The sequence below is a fragment of the Schistocerca cancellata genome, chromosome 2, assembly GCF_023864275.1.
Source record: "Schistocerca cancellata isolate TAMUIC-IGC-003103 chromosome 2, iqSchCanc2.1, whole genome shotgun sequence".
In the NCBI taxonomy this organism is placed as follows: domain Eukaryota; kingdom Metazoa; phylum Arthropoda; class Insecta; order Orthoptera; family Acrididae; genus Schistocerca; species Schistocerca cancellata.
Genome location: NC_064627.1, coordinates 4,925,045 through 4,937,494, shown reverse-complemented (window position 1 = coordinate 4,937,494; position 12,450 = coordinate 4,925,045). Strand labels below are relative to the sequence as shown.

Here is a 12,450-nt window from a genome sequence, read left to right as displayed (position 1 = left end):
GCGAGGCGAGGCGAGGAAGCCCACATCGCTACCAGTGGGCCCTCCAGCACGACACTGCCACACCCCGCACAGGCCCTCCGCTGAACACCAGGGACAAGATGCGTCCTCCGCTAGTGTCGAAGGCTGCACGCGCCCAGCGAATGACAGGGGGTGCAACGAGCAGCAGTGCGTCTCACACACGCGGCGGTGCGCCCGCCAATTCGGCCGTCACTCTGCTGGGACGCCGGGCGCGCCTCCCCGCGCCGTCCTCGAGGAACTGGCGGTTGCGGAAGGAAGCGCTTTCGTCAAATGCGGCCGAAAACTAACATTTTGTGTGTTGGGAGAAAAGCCGAACGCGAATTCTGCCGTGCTCCTACATTAGATGAGCGCCAACGGCCATACCATGATGAATACACCGGTTCTCGTCCGATCACCGAAGTTAAGCATCATCGGGCCCGGCTAGTACTTGGATGGGTGACCGCCTGGGAAACCCGGGTGCTGCTGGCTCCCTTCCTGTTTTTTATTGTTATGTCGCCAGCCCAATTTTCAAACTACCTTTCTGTTGTGACAAAGATGCTTCCTTAAGCCTTTTAAACTACTGTAATGGTACGAAAATGCAGTAATTAACTCAGTTTGAGGGCGAATGTGCTAACCAAGTTCGCCAAGAAGACTTTGAAAACGACAAAATAGTACGAATCGGCAGGGGTTTTTTGAAATACGTCACCGCCTATTGTTGTGTAGGAGTGTAGAGTTCCAAATTTGATGTGTAACCACGAATTTATTCCTTAGTCGTCTCGTCTCGTCTCGTCTCGTCCCGCAGACGTTTGTCGTGCTTGCGCTGTCATATGGACCACGACCCGAGCGTCAGCGAGCGGCAGTCGAGCAAAGTCGGGACAAGTCGGGACGGGGACAGGGACAGGGATAGGAATGGTGCGAATGCACTGCAAACTACGCAGACACCTGGTGTGAGGCGAGGCGAGGCGAGGCGAGGAAGCCCACATCGCTACCAGTGGGCCCTCCAGCACGACACTGCCACAACCCGCACAGGCCCTCCGCTGAACACCAGGGACAAGATGCGTCCTCCGCTAGTGTCGAAGGCTGCACGCACCCAGCGAATGACAGGGGGTGCAACGAGCAGCAGTGCGTCTCACACACGCGGCGGTGCGCCCGCCAATCGGCCGTCACTCTGCTGGGACGCCGGGCGCGCCTCCCCGCGCCGTCCTCGAGGAACTGGCGGTTGCGGAAGGAAGCGCTTTCGTCAAATGCGGCCGAAAACTAACATTTTGTGTGTTGGGAGAAAAGCCGAACGCGAATTCTGCCGTGCTCCTACATTAGATGAGCGCCAACGGCCATACCATGATGAATACACCGGTTCTCGTCCGATCACCGAAGTTAAGCATCATCGGGCCCGGCTAGTACTTGGATGGGTGACCGCCTGGGAAACCCGGGTGCTGCTGGCTCCCTTCCTGTTTTTTTTTTGTTATGTCGCCAGCCCAATTTTCAAACTACCTTTCTGTTGTGACAAAGACGCTTCCTTAAGCCTTTTAAACTACTGTAATGGTACGAAAATGCAGTAATTAACTCAGTTTGAGGGCGAATGTGCTAACCAAGTTTGCCAAGAAGACTTTGAAAACGACAAAATAGTACGAATCGGCAGGTGTTTTTTGAAATACGTCACCGCCTATTGTTGTGTAGGAGTGTAGAGTTCCAAATTTGATGTGTAACCACGAATTTATTCCTTAGTCGTCTCGTCTCGTCTCGTCTCGTCCCGCAGACGTTTGTCGTGCTTGCGCTGTCATATGGACCACGACCCGAGCGGCAGCGAGCGGCAGTCGAGCAAAGTCGGGACAAGTCGGGACGGGGACAGGGACAGGGATAGGAATGGTGCGAATGCACTGCAAACTACGCAGACACCTGGTGTGAGGCGAGGTGAGGCGAGGCGAGGCGAGGCGAGGCGAGGAAGCCCACATCGCTACCAGTGGGCCCTCCAGCACGACACTGCCACACCCCGCACAGGCCCTCCGCTGAACACCAGGGACAAGATGCGTCCTCCGCTAGTGTCGAAGGCTGCACGCACCCAGCGAATGACAGGGGGTGCAACGAGCAGCAGTGCGTCTCACACACGCGGCGGTGCGCCCGCCAATCGGCCGTCACTCTGCTGGGACGCCGGGCGCGCCTCCCCGCGCCGTCCTCGAGGAACTGGCGGTTGCGGAAGGAAGCGCTTTCGTCAAATGCGGCCGAAAACTAACATTTTGTGTGTTGGGAGAAAAGCCGAACGCGAATTCTGCCGTGCTCCTACATTAGATGAGCGCCAACGGCCATACCATGATGAATACACCGGTTCTCGTCCGATCACCGAAGTTAAGCATCATCGGGCCCGGCTAGTACTTGGATGGGTGACCGCCTGGGAAACCCGGGTGCTGCTGGCTCCCTTCCTGTTTTTTTTTTGTTATGTCGCCAGCCCAATTTTCAAACTACCTTTCTGTTGTGACAAAGACGCTTCCTTAAGCCTTTTAAACTACTGTAATGGTACGAAAATGCAGTAATTAACTCAGTTTGAGGGCGAATGTGCTAACCAAGTTTGCCAAGAAGACTTTGAAAACGACAAAATAGTACGAATCGGCAGGTGTTTTTTGAAATACGTCACCGCCTATTGTTGTGTAGGAGTGTAGAGTTCCAAATTTGATGTGTAACCACGAATTTATTCCTTAGTCGTCTCGTCTCGTCTCGTCTCGTCCCGCAGACGTTTGTCGTGCTTGCGCTGTCATATGGACCACGACCCGAGCGGCAGCGAGCGGCAGTCGAGCAAAGTCGGGACAAGTCGGGACGGGGACAGGGACAGGGATAGGAATGGTGCGAATGCACTGCAAACTACGCAGACACCTGGTGTGATGCGAGGTGAGGCGAGGCGAGGCGAGGCGAGGCGAGGAAGCCCACATCGCTACCAGTGGGCCCTCCAGCACGACACTGCCACACCCCGCACAGGCCCTCCGCTGAACACCAGGGACAAGATGCGTCCTCCGCTAGTGTCGAAGGCTGCACGCGCCCAGCGAATGACAGGGGGTGCAACGAGCAGCAGTGCGTCTCACACACGCGGCGGTGCGCCCGCCAATTCGGCCGTCACTCTGCTGGGACGCCGGGCGCGCCTCCCCGCGCCGTCCTCGAGGAACTGGCGGTTGCGGAAGGAAGCGCTTTCGTCAAATGCGGCCGAAAACTAACATTTTGTGTGTTGGGAGAAAAGCCGAACGCGAATTCTGCCGTGCTCCTACATTAGATGAGCGCCAACGGCCATACCATGATGAATACACCGGTTCTCGTCCGATCACCGAAGTTAAGCATCATCGGGCCCGGCTAGTACTTGGATGGGTGACCGCCTGGGAAACCCGGGTGCTGCTGGCTCCCTTCCTGTTTTTTTTTGTTATGTCGCCAGCCCAATTTTCAAACTACCTTTCTGTTGTGACAAAGATGCTTCCTTAAGCCTTTTAAACTACTGTAATGGTACGAAAATGCAGTAATTAACTCAGTTTGAGGGCGAATGTGCTAACCAAGTTTGCCAAGAAGACTTTGAAAACGACAAAATAGTACGAATCGGCAGGTGTTTTTTGAAATACGTCACCGCCTATTGTTGTGTAGGAGTGTAGAGTTCCAAATTTGATGTGTAACCACGAATTTATTCCTTAGTCGTCTCGTCTCGTCTCGTCTCGTCCCGCAGACGTTTGTCGTGCTTGCGCTGTCATATGGACCACGACCCGAGCGGCAGCGAGCGGCAGTCGAGCAAAGTCGGGACAAGTCGGGACGGGGACAGGGACAGGGATAGGAATGGTGCGAATGCACTGCAAACTACGCAGACACCTGGTGTGAGGCGAGGCGAGGCGAGGCGAGGAAGCCCACATCGCTACCAGTGGGCCCTCCAGCACGACACTGCCACAACCCGCACAGGCCCTCCGCTGAACACCAGGGACAAGATGCGTCCTCCGCTAGTGTCGAAGGCTGCACGCACCCAGCGAATGACAGGGGGTGCAACGAGCAGCAGTGCGTCTCACACACGCGGCGGTGCGCCCGCCAATCGGCCGTCACTCTGCTGGGACGCCGGGCGCGCCTCCCCGCGCCGTCCTCGAGGAACTGGCGGTTGCGGAAGGAAGCGCTTTCGTCAAATGCGGCCGAAAACTAACATTTTGTGTGTTGGGAGAAAAGCCGAACGCGAATTCTGCCGTGCTCCTACATTAGATGAGCGCCAACGGCCATACCATGATGAATACACCGGTTCTCGTCCGATCACCGAAGTTAAGCATCATCGGGCCCGGCTAGTACTTGGATGGGTGACCGCCTGGGAAACCCGGGTGCTGCTGGCTCCCTTCCTGTTTTTTTTTTGTTATGTCGCCAGCCCAATTTTCAAACTACCTTTCTGTTGTGACAAAGACGCTTCCTTAAGCCTTTTAAACTACTGTAATGGTACGAAAATGCAGTAATTAACTCAGTTTGAGGGCGAATGTGCTAACCAAGTTTGCCAAGAAGACTTTGAAAACGACAAAATAGTACGAATCGGCAGGTGTTTTTTGAAATACGTCACCGCCTATTGTTGTGTAGGAGTGTAGAGTTCCAAATTTGATGTGTAACCACGAATTTATTCCTTAGTCGTCTCGTCTCGTCTCGTCTCGTCCCGCAGACGTTTGTCGTGCTTGCGCTGTCATATGGACCACGACCCGAGCGGCAGCGAGCGGCAGTCGAGCAAAGTCGGGACAAGTCGGGACGGGGACAGGGACAGGGATAGGAATGGTGCGAATGCACTGCAAACTACGCAGACACCTGGTGTGAGGCGAGGCGAGGCGAGGCGAGGAAGCCCACATCGCTACCAGTGGGCCCTCCAGCACGACACTGCCACAACCCGCACAGGCCCTCCGCTGAACACCAGGGACAAGATGCGTCCTCCGCTAGTGTCGAAGGCTGCACGCACCCAGCGAATGACAGGGGGTGCAACGAGCAGCAGTGCGTCTCACACACGCGGCGGTGCGCCCGCCAATCGGCCGTCACTCTGCTGGGACGCCGGGCGCGCCTCCCCGCGCCGTCCTCGAGGAACTGGCGGTTGCGGAAGGAAGCGCTTTCGTCAAATGCGGCCGAAAACTAACATTTTGTGTGTTGGGAGAAAAGCCGAACGCGAATTCTGCCGTGCTCCTACATTAGATGAGCGCCAACGGCCATACCATGATGAATACACCGGTTCTCGTCCGATCACCGAAGTTAAGCATCATCGGGCCCGGCTAGTACTTGGATGGGTGAGTTAAGCATCATCGGGCCCGGCTAGTACTTGGATGGGTGACCGCCTGGGAAACCCGGGTGCTGTTGGCTCCCTCCCTGTTTTTTTTTTTTTTGTTATGTCGCCAGCCCAATTATCAAACTACCTTTCTGTTGTGACAAAGATGCTTCCTTAAGCCTTTTAAACTACTGTAATGGTACGAAAATGCAGTAATTAACTCAGTTTGAGGGAGAATGTGCTAACCAAGTTTGCCAAGAAGACTTTGAAAACGACAAAACAGTACGAATCGGCAGGTGATTTCTGAAATACGTCACCGCCTATTGTTGTGTAGGAGTGTAGAGTTCCAAATTTGATTTGTAACCACGAATTTAATCCTTAGTCGTCTCGTCTCGTCTCGTCTCGTCCCGCAGACGTTTGTCGTGCTTGCGCTGTCATATGGACCACGACCCGAGCGGCAGCGAGCGGCAGTCGAGCAAAGTCGGGACAAGTCGGGACGGGGACAGGGACAGGGATAGGAATGGTGCGAATGCACTGCAAACTACGCAGACACCTGGTGTGAGGCGAGGTGAGGCGAGGCGAGGCGAGGCGAGGCGAGGAAGCCCACATCGCTACCAGTGGGCCCTCCAGCACGACACTGCCACACCCCGCACAGGCCCTCCGCTGAACACCAGGGACAAGATGCGTCCTCCGCTAGTGTCGAAGGCTGCACGCACCCAGCGAATGACAGGGGGTGCAACGAGCAGCAGTGCGTCTCACACACGCGGCGGTGCGCCCGCCAATCGGCCGTCACTCTGCTGGGACGCGGGGCGCGCCTCCCCGCGCCGTCCTCGAGGAACTGGCGGTTGCGGAAGGAAGCGCTTTCGTCAAATGCGGCCGAAAACTAACATTTTGTGTGTTTGGAGAAAAGCCGAACCCGAATTCTGCCGTGCTCCTACATTAGATGAGCGCCAACGGCCATACCATGATGAATACACCGGTTCCCGTCCGATCACCGAAGTTAAGCATCATCGGGCCCGGCTAGTACTTGGATGGGTGACCGCCTGGGAAACCCGGGTGCTGCTGGCTCCCTTCCTGTTTTTTTTTTTGTTATGTCGCCAGCCCAATTTTCAAACTACCTTTCTGTTGTGACAAAGATGCTTCCTTAAGCCTTTTAAACTACTGTAATGGTACGAAAATGCAGTAATTAACTCAGTTTGAGGGCGAATGTGCTAACCAAGTTTGCCAAGAAGACTTTGAAAACGACAAAATAGTACGAATCGGCAGGTGTTTTTTGAAATACGTCACCGCCTATTGTTGTGTAGGAGTGTAGAGTTCCAAATTTGATTTGTAACCACGAATTTATTCCTTAGTCGTCTCGTCTCGTCTCGTCTCGTCCCGCAGACGTTTGTCGTGCTTGCGCTGTCATATGGACCACGACCCGAGCGGCAGCGAGCGGCAGTCGAGCAAAGTCGGGACAAGTCGGGACGGGGACAGGGACAGGGATAGGAATGGTGCGAATGCACTGCAAACTACGCAGACACCTGGTGTGAGGCGAGGTGAGGCGAGGCGAGGCGAGGCGAGGCGAGGAAGCCCACATCGCTACCAGTGGGCCCTCCAGCACGACACTGCCACACCCCGCACAGGCCCTCCGCTGAACACCAGGGACAAGATGCGTCCTCCGCTAGTGTCGAAGGCTGCACGCACCCAGCGAATGACAGGGGGTGCAACGAGCAGCAGTGCGTCTCACACACGCGGCGGTGCGCCCGCCAATCGGCTGTCACTCTGCTGGGACGCGGGGCGCGCCTCCCCGCGCCGTCCTCGAGGAACTGGCGGTTGCGGAAGGAAGCGCTTTCGTCAAATGCGGCCGAAAACTAACATTTTGTGTGTTGGGAGAAAAGCCGAACGCGAATTCTGCCGTGCTCCTACATTAGATGAGCGCCAACGGCCATACCATGATGAATACACCGGTTCTCGTCCGATCACCGAAGTTAAGCATCATCGGGCCCGGCTAGTACTTGGATGGGTGACCGCCTGGGAAACCCGGGTGCTGCTGGCTCCCTTCCTGTTTTTTTTTGTTATGTCGCCAGCCCAATTTTCAAACTACCTTTCTGTTGTGACAAAGATGCTTCCTTAAGCCTTTTAAACTACTGTAATGGTACGAAAATGCAGTAATTAACTCAGTTTGAGGGCGAATGTGCTAACCAAGTTTGCCAAGAAGACTTTGAAAACGACAAAATAGTACGAATCGGCAGGTGTTTTTTGAAATACGTCACCGCCTATTGTTGTGTAGGAGTGTAGAGTTCCAAATTTGATGTGTAACCACGAATTTATTCCTTAGTCGTCTCGTCTCGTCTCGTCTCGTCCCGCAGACGTTTGTCGTGCTTGCGCTGTCATATGGACCACGACCCGAGCGGCAGCGAGCGGCAGTCGAGCAAAGTCGGGACAAGTCGGGACGGGGACAGGGACAGGGATAGGAATGGTGCGAATGCACTGCAAACTACGCAGACACCTGGTGTGAGGCGAGGCGAGGCGAGGCGAGGAAGCCCACATCGCTACCAGTGGGCCCTCCAGCACGACACTGCCACACCCCGCACACGCCCTCCGCTGAACACCAGGGACAAGATTCGTCCTCCGCTAGTGTCGAAGGCTGCACGCACCCAGCGAATGACAGGGGGTGCAACGAGCAGCAGTGCGTCTCACACACGCGGCGGTGCGCCCGCCAATTCGGCCGTCACTCTGCTGGGACGCCGGGCGCGCCTCCCCGCGCCGTCCTCGAGGAACTGGCGGTTGCGGAAGGAAGCGCTTTCGTCAAATGCGGCCGAAAACTAACATTTTGTGTGTTGGGAGAAAAGCCGAACGCGAATTCTGCCGTGCTCCTACATTAGATGAGCGCCAACGGCCATACCATGATGAATACACAGGTTCTCGTCCGATCACCGAAGTTAAGCATCATCGGGCCCGGCTAGTACTTGGATGGGTGACCGCCTGGGAAACCCGGGTGCTGTTGGCTCCCTCCCTGTTTTTTTTTTTTTTGTTATGTCGCCAGCCCAATTATCAAACTACCTTTCTGTTGTGACAAAGATGCTTCCTTAAGCCTTTTAAACTACTGTAATGGTACGAAAATGCAGTAATTAACTCAGTTTGAGGGAGAATGTGCTAACCAAGTTTGCCAAGAAGACTTTGAAAACGACAAAACAGTACGAATCGGCAGGTGATTTCTGAAATACGTCACCGCCTATTGTTGTGTAGGAGTGTAGAGTTCCAAATTTGATTTGTAACCACGAATTTAATCCTTAGTCGTCTCGTCTCGTCTCGTCTCGTCCCGCAGACGTTTGTCGTGCTTGCGCTGTCATATGGACCACGACCCGAGCGGCAGCGAGCGGCAGTCGAGCAAAGTCGGGACAAGTCGGGACGGGGACAGGGACAGGGATAGGAATGGTGCGAATGCACTGCAAACTACGCAGACACCTGGTGTGAGGCGAGGTGAGGCGAGGCGAGGCGAGGCGAGGCGAGGAAGCCCACATCGCTACCAGTGGGCCCTCCAGCACGACACTGCCACACCCCGCACAGGCCCTCCGCTGAACACCAGGGACAAGATGCGTCCTCCGCTAGTGTCGAAGGCTGCACGCACCCAGCGAATGACAGGGGGTGCAACGAGCAGCAGTGCGTCTCACACACGCGGCGGTGCGCCCGCCAATCGGCCGTCACTCTGCTGGGACGCGGGGCGCGCCTCCCCGCGCCGTCCTCGAGGAACTGGCGGTTGCGGAAGGAAGCGCTTTCGTCAAATGCGGCCGAAAACTAACATTTTGTGTGTTTGGAGAAAAGCCGAACCCGAATTCTGCCGTGCTCCTACATTAGATGAGCGCCAACGGCCATACCATGATGAATACACCGGTTCCCGTCCGATCACCGAAGTTAAGCATCATCGGGCCCGGCTAGTACTTGGATGGGTGACCGCCTGGGAAACCCGGGTGCTGCTGGCTCCCTTCCTGTTTTTTTTTTTTGTTATGTCGCCAGCCCAATTTTCAAACTACCTTTCTGTTGTGACAAAGATGCTTCCTTAAGCCTTTTAAACTACTGTAATGGTACGAAAATGCAGTAATTAACTCAGTTTGAGGGCGAATGTGCTAACCAAGTTTGCCAAGAAGACTTTGAAAACGACAAAATAGTACGAATCGGCAGGTGTTTTTTGAAATACGTCACCGCCTATTGTTGTGTAGGAGTGTAGAGTTCCAAATTTGATTTGTAACCACGAATTTATTCCTTAGTCGTCTCGTCTCGTCTCGTCTCGTCCCGCAGACGTTTGTCGTGCTTGCGCTGTCATATGGACCACGACCCGAGCGGCAGCGAGCGGCAGTCGAGCAAAGTCGGGACAAGTCGGGACGGGGACAGGGACAGGGATAGGAATGGTGCGAATGCACTGCAAACTACGCAGACACCTGGTGTGAGGCGAGGTGAGGCGAGGCGAGGCGAGGCGAGGCGAGGAAGCCCACATCGCTACCAGTGGGCCCTCCAGCACGACACTGCCACACCCCGCACAGGCCCTCCGCTGAACACCAGGGACAAGATGCGTCCTCCGCTAGTGTCGAAGGCTGCACGCACCCAGCGAATGACAGGGGGTGCAACGAGCAGCAGTGCGTCTCACACACGCGGCGGTGCGCCCGCCAATCGGCCGTCACTCTGCTGGGACGCGGGGCGCGCCTCCCCGCGCCGTCCTCGAGGAACTGGCGGTTGCGGAAGGAAGCGCTTTCGTCAAATGCGGCCGAAAACTAACATTTTGTGTGTTGGGAGAAAAGCCGAACGCGAATTCTGCCGTGCTCCTACATTAGATGACCGCCAACGGCCATACCATGATGAATACACCGGTTCTCGTCCGATCACCGAAGTTAAGCATCATCGGGCCCGGCTAGTACTTGGATGGGTGACCGCCTGGGAAACCCGGGTGCTGCTGGCTCCCTTCCTGTTTTTTTTTGTTATGTCGCCAGCCCAATTTTCAAACTACCTTTCTGTTGTGACAAAGATGCTTCCTTAAGCCTTTTAAACTACTGTAATGGTACGAAAATGCAGTAATTAACTCAGTTTGAGGGCGAATGTGCTAACCAAGTTTGCCAAGAAGACTTTGAAAACGACAAAATAGTACGAATCGGCAGGTGTTTTTTGAAATACGTCACCGCCTATTGTTGTGTAGGAGTGTAGAGTTCCAAATTTGATGTGTAACCACGAATTTATTCCTTAGTCGTCTCGTCTCGTCTCGTCTCGTCCCGCAGACGTTTGTCGTGCTTGCGCTGTCATATGGACCACGACCCGAGCGGCAGCGAGCGGCAGTCGAGCAAAGTCGGGACAAGTCGGGACGGGGACAGGGACAGGGATAGGAATGGTGCGAATGCACTGCAAACTACGCAGACACCTGGTGTGAGGCGAGGCGAGGCGAGGCGAGGAAGCCCACATCGCTACCAGTGGGCCCTCCAGCACGACACTGCCACACCCCGCACAGGCCCTCCGCTGAACACCAGGGACAAGATGCGTCCTCCGCTAGTGTCGAAGGCTGCACGCGCCCAGCGAATGACAGGGGGTGCAACGAGCAGCAGTGCGTCTCACACACGCGGCGGTGCGCCCGCCAATTCGGCCGTCACTCTGCTGGGACGCCGGGCGCGCCTCCCCGCGCCGTCCTCGAGGAACTGGCGGTTGCGGAAGGAAGCGCTTTCGTCAAATGCGGCCGAAAACTAACATTTTGTGTGTTGGGAGAAAAGCCGAACGCGAATTCTGCCGTGCTCCTACATTAGATGAGCGCCAACGGCCATACCATGATGAATACACCGGTTCTCGTCCGATCACCGAAGTTAAGAAACATCGGGCCCGGCTAGTACTTGGATGGGTGACCGCCGGGGAACTCGGATGCTATTGGCTCCCTTCCTGTTTTTTTTTTTTTTTTTTTTGTTATGTCGCCAGCCCAATTTTCAAACTACCTTTCTGTTGTCACAAAGATGCTTCCTTAAGCCTTTTAAACTACTGTAATGGTACGAAAATGCAGTAATTAACTCAGTTTGAGGGAGAATGTGCTAACCAAGTTTGCCAAGAAGACTTTGAAAACGACAAAACAGTACGAATCGGCAGGTGATTTCTGAAATACGTCACCGCCTATTGTTGTGTAGGAGTGTAGAGTTCCAAATTTGATTTGTAACCACGAATTTAATCCTTAGTCGTCTCGTCTCGTCTCGTCTCGTCCCGCAGACGTTTGTCGTGCTTGCGCTGTCATATGGACCACGACCCGAGCGGCAGCGAGCGGCAGTCGAGCAAAGTCGGGACAAGTCGGGACGGGGACAGGGACAGGGATAGGAATGGTGCGAATGCACTGCAAACTACGCAGACACCTGGTGTGAGGCGAGGTGAGGCGAGGCGAGGCGAGGCGAGGCGAGGAAGCCCACATCGCTACCAGTGGGCCCTCCAGCACGACACTGCCACACCCCGCACAGGCCCTCCGCTGAACACCAGGGACAAGATGCGTCCTCCGCTAGTGTCGAAGGCTGCACGCACCCAGCGAATGACAGGGGGTGCAACGAGCAGCAGTGCGTCTCACACACGCGGCGGTGCGCCCGCCAATCGGCCGTCACTCTGCTGGGACGCCGGGCGCGCCTCCCCGCGCCGTCCTCGAGGAACTGGCGGTTGCGGAAGGAAGCGCTTTCGTCAAATGCGGCCGAAAACTAACATTTTGTGTGTTGGGAGAAAAGCCGAACGCGAATTCTGCCGTGCTCCTACATTAGATGAGCGCCAACGGCCATACCATGATGAATACACAGGTTCCCGTCCGATCACCGAAGTTAAGCATCATCGGGCCCGGCTAGTACTTGGATGGGTGACCGCCTGGGAAACCCAGGTGCTGCTGGCTCCCTTCCTGTTTTTTTTTTGTTATGTCGCCAGCCCAATTTTCAAACTACCTTTCTGTTGTGACAAAGATGCTTCCTTAAGCCTTTTAAACTACTGTAATGGTACGAAAATGCAGTAATTAACTCAGTTTGAGGGCGAATGTGCTAACCAAGTTTGCCAAGAAGACTTTGAAAACGACAAAATAGTACGAATCGGCAGGTGTTTTTTGAAATACGTCACCGCCTATTGTTGTGTAGGAGTGTAGAGTTCCAAATTTGATGTGTAACCACGAATTTATTCCTTAGTCGTCTCGTCTCGTCTCGTCTCGTCCCGCAGACGTTTGTCGTGCTTGCGCTGTCATATGGACCACGACC

At 55.1% G+C, this 12,450-nt stretch overlaps 11 non-coding genes and 2 pseudogenes across 11 annotated transcripts; all 13 read left to right on the top strand.

Annotated features, from left to right (window-relative positions):
• The first annotated feature begins 367 nt into the window (after positions 1-367).
• On the top strand, positions 368-486 carry LOC126163414 (5S ribosomal RNA). Its single transcript, XR_007535254.1, has one exon. It is a non-coding gene; the product is annotated as a 5S ribosomal RNA (ribosomal RNA).
• An 834-nt stretch (positions 487-1,320) lies between these two features.
• Positions 1,321-1,439, top strand: LOC126163401 (5S ribosomal RNA). Its single transcript, XR_007535253.1, has one exon. It is a non-coding gene; the product is annotated as a 5S ribosomal RNA (ribosomal RNA).
• An 850-nt stretch (positions 1,440-2,289) lies between these two features.
• LOC126163389 (5S ribosomal RNA) lies at positions 2,290-2,408 on the top strand. Its single transcript, XR_007535252.1, has one exon. It is a non-coding gene; the product is annotated as a 5S ribosomal RNA (ribosomal RNA).
• An 851-nt stretch (positions 2,409-3,259) lies between these two features.
• On the top strand, positions 3,260-3,378 carry LOC126163377 (5S ribosomal RNA). The gene has a single exon (XR_007535251.1). It is a non-coding gene; the product is annotated as a 5S ribosomal RNA (ribosomal RNA).
• Positions 3,379-4,212: 834 nt separating this feature from the next.
• Positions 4,213-4,331, top strand: LOC126163316 (5S ribosomal RNA). The gene has a single exon (XR_007535211.1). It is a non-coding gene; the product is annotated as a 5S ribosomal RNA (ribosomal RNA).
• An 835-nt stretch (positions 4,332-5,166) lies between these two features.
• Positions 5,167-5,325, top strand: LOC126163976 (5S ribosomal RNA; annotated as a pseudogene).
• An 854-nt stretch (positions 5,326-6,179) lies between these two features.
• LOC126164291 (5S ribosomal RNA) lies at positions 6,180-6,298 on the top strand. The gene has a single exon (XR_007535431.1). It is a non-coding gene; the product is annotated as a 5S ribosomal RNA (ribosomal RNA).
• An 851-nt stretch (positions 6,299-7,149) lies between these two features.
• Positions 7,150-7,268, top strand: LOC126163255 (5S ribosomal RNA). The gene has a single exon (XR_007535180.1). It is a non-coding gene; the product is annotated as a 5S ribosomal RNA (ribosomal RNA).
• Positions 7,269-8,103: 835 nt separating this feature from the next.
• LOC126163658 (5S ribosomal RNA) lies at positions 8,104-8,222 on the top strand. The gene has a single exon (XR_007535281.1). It is a non-coding gene; the product is annotated as a 5S ribosomal RNA (ribosomal RNA).
• An 854-nt stretch (positions 8,223-9,076) lies between these two features.
• Positions 9,077-9,195, top strand: LOC126164279 (5S ribosomal RNA). The gene has a single exon (XR_007535429.1). It is a non-coding gene; the product is annotated as a 5S ribosomal RNA (ribosomal RNA).
• An 852-nt stretch (positions 9,196-10,047) lies between these two features.
• LOC126163243 (5S ribosomal RNA) lies at positions 10,048-10,166 on the top strand. Its single transcript, XR_007535179.1, has one exon. It is a non-coding gene; the product is annotated as a 5S ribosomal RNA (ribosomal RNA).
• Positions 10,167-11,001: 835 nt separating this feature from the next.
• On the top strand, positions 11,002-11,119 carry LOC126164008 (5S ribosomal RNA; annotated as a pseudogene).
• An 860-nt stretch (positions 11,120-11,979) lies between these two features.
• On the top strand, positions 11,980-12,098 carry LOC126163808 (5S ribosomal RNA). The gene has a single exon (XR_007535295.1). It is a non-coding gene; the product is annotated as a 5S ribosomal RNA (ribosomal RNA).
• Positions 12,099-12,450: the final 352 nt, after the last annotated feature.